Source organism: Chamaea fasciata, unplaced genomic scaffold (genome assembly GCF_029207755.1).
Source record: "Chamaea fasciata isolate MVZ Bird 193981 ecotype frontalis unplaced genomic scaffold, bChaFas1.0.hap1 SCAF_11, whole genome shotgun sequence".
Classification (NCBI taxonomy): Eukaryota; Metazoa; Chordata; class Aves; order Passeriformes; family Sylviidae; genus Chamaea; species Chamaea fasciata.
Genome location: NW_027094096.1, coordinates 8,561,811 through 8,568,612, shown reverse-complemented (window position 1 = coordinate 8,568,612; position 6,802 = coordinate 8,561,811).

Sequence of the window (6,802 nt, the reverse complement as noted above, 5' to 3'; positions counted from 1 at the left end):
AAATCAGCTGCTCTATTTTATGTTCATCATCCATTCTTATTTAACAACATGTGTGATCTTAATGTGTACAAATGTGAGGCCCTTCACATTTTAAAGATTAGGTGTAGACCGCTGCAAACCAAAAAACAAAACCATAAACAAACAAAAACCACAAACAAACAAAAAAGAAAACAAAACAACCAAAAAACCCACCCAAACCACAATATATCTACCTAATTCTCATTCCGTCAATAGCTAAGACAGAATATTGCCTAGCTAAGAACACAGAACAGATGCAGGACCAACATTATTGATCTGATGTATTTGATTATAGGATTGTGACCCAAAATTTGCTCATTCTTCTGATAATCTGATAGGATTGCTTTGTTTGCCTAATTGCTTCACTGAAATACATGAGTTTAAAAAGTAAATTGGAATGAGAACATTAATGATAGATCCTGAAGAATTTTATTAATTTATAGAATCAGAAAGAGCTATAATATGAGAGAGACCATGAATCAAAAGATATTAATGTCAATGTGAATTCTAAAATTATTTAGGATTTTGGTTTTTATATTACAAGAAGGTAAATACTGGGCACCTTGATAACCACAGCTTTCCCAGGTATCAAGATTCAGAAAACCTAGATTACAATACTCCCCTCCAAGAATGTATGCTTTGGTCCATTTTTCCATGACAATTACTGTAATTCCACTTTTACAGATCTATTCAGATCTTAATACTGGACTGGAATATTTGGCAAAAAATATATCCTCAAATAGCTATAAAATGTATTGGTTTTAATGCTTTATCAGAAGTAATCCATGACTTTGGTGTCTTTCAAATTAATACCACCAGCAATGTAAATGCAAGATTTTGCTAAACACACAGAACACCAAGAGCTTATGTCTTATAATTAAAAATATTCAGGAAATTCAAAGATCAGTACCAGGCACAACAGAACTGCCCTGGTCAGATGTAGATGGGATATGCTAGTTTAACACCAGGTACTTCTGACCATAATATATAGAGAAAACTTCACTGAATTGCACACCTCAGATTCAGTACGGTAAATGTTTTCATATCAATTGTTGTATCTTATGATGGCCTTTGACTAAGAGACCTGGGAACTTAGGGCAGAGCTGAAAATGCCTGTTCTAATGGTCACCATTGAAATTCCTGCATTCAGGAAAATAGTCTTGAGACCCTGAGTGCCCATGGATATCAAAAGGTGAAACCCTTCCACAATCTCTGCAGCCCACACCACTCTGCATTTCCTCTCCTTTACAATGTCTAACATAGTCCAGTTTGGGGGCAGAGCTCCCACAGAATGCCTGGCTCTTCAGAGTTTTATTTGCCAGCTGACCAGCTTCAAAATGCACATCAGTGAGACACAGTGTCTAAGGAACTCCCACAGTGCAAGATGCATCCAAGTAATTTTTTAGGGGTTTCCATGAAGGTACTTTGTAATACTGTAATATTACATTATTGCCTCCGTGGTGTCTGGTAAAAGGACATTGCAAATATTCTGCAATGGAATACATCCTGTATTTTTAAACTCAACAGCCTGTGGTTGCCACAGTTACTAAACATACTGTAAACATTGTTTGTTATTTGCAATATGTTGCCCTTTAAGAGAAACAGAGCAATATACGTAGCATAGCTACACAGAAGACCCACCGAATGTTTGCAGTTGGAATTGATAACTTGTGTTGGCAACCTGCCCTGCCAACTTGTCTTTCCAGATGAGGGGATGGTGTTTCCTGCTGTGGAAGCAGTGCTCAAACACTTCAGGAGAAAGAGGCAAGCAGGCCCACAGTGTCAAGTGGGATCATGATATCAACTAAGTAGGGGAGTGTTCAAAAAAAATTATTACTAAATTGGTAAAACAGCATTACATAAGTAAACTCATCAAACTGGTATAAAGCACTCAAATGTTCCCTGTTTTGTTCTCACTGAAGGACTGTGCATCTCTCTGTATTAGGGATATCTGTGCATTAGTTATTACTGACCCAAGTGTCTTGGCATCCGATTAAACAGATGAGCAATTCTATTCTCCACTCTTACAAATATCCACTGAAGGCAGCTCTGGCAGCATGGTAAACGTGGAAGGCACATTCACAACTGGAGTCTGCACACAGATTGCAGCAGCATTTTAAACTTGCAGCTATAATTGTATGAAAGTTTCATTTTATAGTATCTAGAAACAGCTTTGTCAGGGTTCTTTCTCATTCTTTCAAAATCCTGATTCACATCCCTCTACCAGTCAGAGCTCACATGATTCTTGACTAGTTCCACCAAATTACATTTTTCCTTGTTAATGATCATGCAAGCAGATGTGGTCAGCCTTTGAACTATTTTTGCCTGATGATCCAAGCCACAATTGGACGATCTCAGTTAAGCTGTTGGAAACCATAGGAGTTCACAGGCACATAGAAGGAAGAGAAAATTTCAGTTCATTTGCAAGCCACAGTTAGAAATCAGTGTCTCAATAGATAAAAAACACCTAAATGCCACAAATCCAATTTTAGTCAAATTTCCTGTGCAGTACTCTTCATTCCCATTCATCTCTTTACTAATGCAATGGTTACAGCATGAGCTTACTTCATACCAGGAATAGGATGGTCCAGAAGAGATATTGTGAATAGCCCAGCTATGATAAATGATTCAGAGCCTGATCCTGAACAGAAATCAAAAAATATCTAAAAAAAGCACAAAGGATAGAGAGTTTCAGGTGGTTTCATCCCCATTAAATTTGTTTTTTGACAAAGTCATCATTCAGAATACTATCCTTGACAGTTCTTTCCATACTTAAAGGGCACTTATATGAAAGATGGGGACAGACTTATTTTTATAAGACATGTTGTGATTACAAGGGGCAGTGGTTTTAAAATAAAAGAGGGAAGACTCAGACTAGATATAAGGAAGATGATTTTCACAGTGGTGGCAATGAAGCTCTGGCACAGGTGATCCAGAGAGGTGAGAGATGTGCCATCCTCAACAGAACCCAGGCCAGGTTGGACAAGGTTCTGAGCAACCTGATCTTAGTGGAGAATGTCCCCGCTTTGTAGAGGGGGGGGTTACAGCAAATTGCCCTTTCCAACCCAAACCATTCTATAATTCAAGATATTTTCTGGAAATATATTTTATTTGAAATGCAATTTATAATACTCATATATATATATATATATATATATAATTATTATACTCAGATATATATTGTTCACTTTTGGCCTTGTGGAAACCTGTGAAAAAAGCACCCTGGGCAAAGCTGACATATTTCAGACTCCCAGCAAAGACAGCCTTCTCCAGGGCCCTAAGCCAAGAAAATACAGAAGCCAGGGTTATACTGCCAGCATGTGTCCAGGGCAATATTTCTTGTCAAAGGCCTTGCTGCATCAGGGCCACTGCTTACTTTGTGGCATCAGACCAATCCACTAAGGCTAAAAATTAGAGGAGCATTTCTCTTCTGGGGGAGCTTACTGCTGAAACTATCTTTGATGGGGGGAAAAAATCAGAGAAAAACCTCTGTGATTTCCTTCCCAATTTGATGCCAGAATGAGTTCTCTGGGTCCAAGAGAGCCCCTTGTAACCCAAGGGTTGTGTAGGTGCAACAGGGTCCAGGACTTCTGATTGAGCTCACTTGATGCCACTGCTACACAGGGACACCAAAATGAGCACAACATGGTTTTATGCATCATTACTGTCATTCCAATGCTGCCTGGGGTATTTCTCATTGTAAAGAGGGCATTTTGGCTCTATGACCAATGAAATACAGAAATACAGAGAAGATTCAGAAAAAGTTTGACACATTTCAATAGAAAAACATAAAAGGCCGTTTTGCTAGATAGCAGTAAACTTGGCTATTTTTACCCAATTTTTAGACCATGATTTTAACTAGTGTTGGACCAGCCCTACTCATAATCACTTGTCTTTTGAAGAGGGAAAACTAAAGAGCACAGAGTTGTCATTGTATCTGCAATTCTTGACTACAAAATCTACATAAACCAAGCACAGACCAGACCAACTCAGTCCTGGCACAGATGAAATTAAACTGTTATTTGTGTAAAAGACTAGAGTTTCAAAGCTTAAATCCAGAGTCATCAGAGCATCATTGTTGTCCCCTGGCATTTAAAACTATACTATTGTTTTAAATATTCCAATTCGTGAAATTGTTTCAATGAAATCCAAATGTAACTTTTCAAAGAGCTGAGGCTAAAGAACCACTATATTACTCCAGAATAAAGATATTAACTTTGGTGTCTAGGCCAAACTGCAACATGTATGTTATCTCCTCCCCCTGTAAAAATATCCCAGAAATTTCAGGTGGAAAATATTACTTTCTCAGTTATGCTACTAATGATAGAACCTCCCTGATGATATCAGTTTTCTGATATGTAAATGAAAGGAGTGCCTACCAGGGGATTCAGGCAGATGTTGAATAAAGTCCACTGTAGTTCAGATTATCTACCATAAACTTTAGAAGTCAAAAAGAAATTTTTGATTTGGTATGAGAAATTAAACAGAAGCCAAAGAAACCTCAGAAGCATAACAACATATACCTTTTGGGGATTTTTTTCTGTATCCAAGTGAAAAAAAAGTGAAAGAAGCATGAATAAACAAATAAACTAGTAATGCAAACAGTCTCCTGAAGCTAAATGGCTGTCTGAAGTTTATATTACCTGAGATTTCCAATCATAAACTATATGGGATTTATTTGGCAATAATCCAACTACAAGGCAAGGGAACGGGGAAGAAATAGTGTTTTAAATCTTAAAACAATAGGATTAGGAATTCAAGTTAAAAACATATTCTTGTACTGGATTTGAAGTGTAAGTAACCAGAATCAGTAGCAACTACCAACCTAATTTTGTGAAAAGTTCTAAGGAAAAGTTTGGTCAAGTGCAATGCTTTCAAGTTAACCACACACATTTTTGAAATTATCAGCTCTTCATAATCTTTTTATTATTATTTGACTAGTCAGCCTAAAATATGTCAAAATCTGTCTTCGTTTCTGACAGTGCTGAGCTAATTTAACTCTAGACAGACTTTCACTAATTTAACCCAGTGCCTGACAAGGTTCTGTGCGTGGAACATGAAAAGGAGGAGGTTGGAGTGGGAATAGAGTCAATTTCGGTCACTGGCTCCTGAGGACAGGGAATAATAGAAGCTGAAAGAGCAATTAAATTTTTTCTTGAATGACTTTAAAAATATTTCACCTCTAGAGAAGAGCAGCTTCAGAAATTGGTGTGGGATATGGAGCTTTCTGTTGCTTGATTATTGGTTAAAATCCCAGGCAGGTCAATAGCGAATTGCAGCCACCTGCACTCAGCTCTGCAAAACTGTGAAATGAGCAGGTGATCTGGGCAGCTCCTACAAGACACATCCATTTCAAAAACACATGAGATGTGATGAATGTACTGTCATCCTTCTGGCAGCAGGACGGAGGAGTTGTGGAAACAACAGAAACTGCTCCATCAGAGCACATTAAACCACAACAGGGGAATAATGCCATTTAGATTTAGAAGTTTTATTCTCTAATTCTGCCAGTATGGCACTTTCTCAAAACCTATTTAGGGTGCAAATCTCCAAAGAAATTATAAAAGCATCAAAATCTCTAAAAGATCTAATTAATGATGCTTTCTATTTTGTATGTTTGATGTAACACAGTCGATTTCTTGCTTACCTAACACATTTTTAGTTATTTGTCTCATAAACCAGGATGCTTTGAAGTAAAAAACTCCTGCACTAAGAATCTCTTTATCCGCCAGAAGTTTCATGTGTCAGTACATTACAATGAAGAAACAAGTTTTTTTTTCATGCAATAGTCTAATGTCAGTCATTTGAAATAGGGTTATGTCCCTTGGCATTTATTAATTACACTGAAAATTCCCTTGACTATTTGAACACACTACAATCACTGTTTCTTATGACATTTGGATAATTGAGGCTGCACTGCATTTTATGCTGGAAAAATTGGATTTTTTTTAAACTACCTAAAAACTATTTCTCTCTTGCAAAATAGTTACCTTAGGCCATATTACACTGTTTCAGGACAGAATTAATCTAAGATTTTGATAAATAGACTATCAGACAAAGAACAATGGGACTACAGAAAGCTAGAGAAAACCCTTAGGAAAAATGTTTCCTCTAGGATGCCGGTGCAGCACTGCAAAAAGTTATTTGGGGTAGCTGAGGAACCTCCAACCTTAGAAGCCTTCTAGACTCAGGTAGGCAAAGCATAACTGACCTCATCTGGTGCTGGAGACCGTCTTGCCTTGGGGGTGGAGGCTGGACCACAAAGCACTCCGAAGGTCTCTCATGTATGATATTTCTGTCATCTTCCCTTCACTGAGCTATTGCTGTGCTTGTTCGGATGGAATTAGTGCACAGAGGCTGCAATTCGAGGAATCACCCAAGAGGACGTGGCCATTAACAGAATGGGTAAAGCCACTTTTTTAGTTAATCTCAAGAGACAGGGCCCCTGTACACACACAATAATGTTTTTTCTTTCACCTGTGGATAATAATAATAATAAAAAAACTCTAAAAAAGCAAAAACCAAAAACCAGAAGCATGAAACTGGGAGACCAAATTTTAAAATAGAAAATTACAACCTAAACTAGCACTAAGTAAGGGGCTGAGGAATGAAGACACACGGACAATGGGTATGGGATGGGATGCCAGCTCTGTACACCACAAGTAAACTGCAAGTATTAGGGTGAGAGGGAGACAGAAATGTACAAGAGGATATAGAGGTAAACTCCATCAATATTTATCCTCACTAGAGGCAAAAATAAATTCTAGAAAAGTTGATAAAAGAT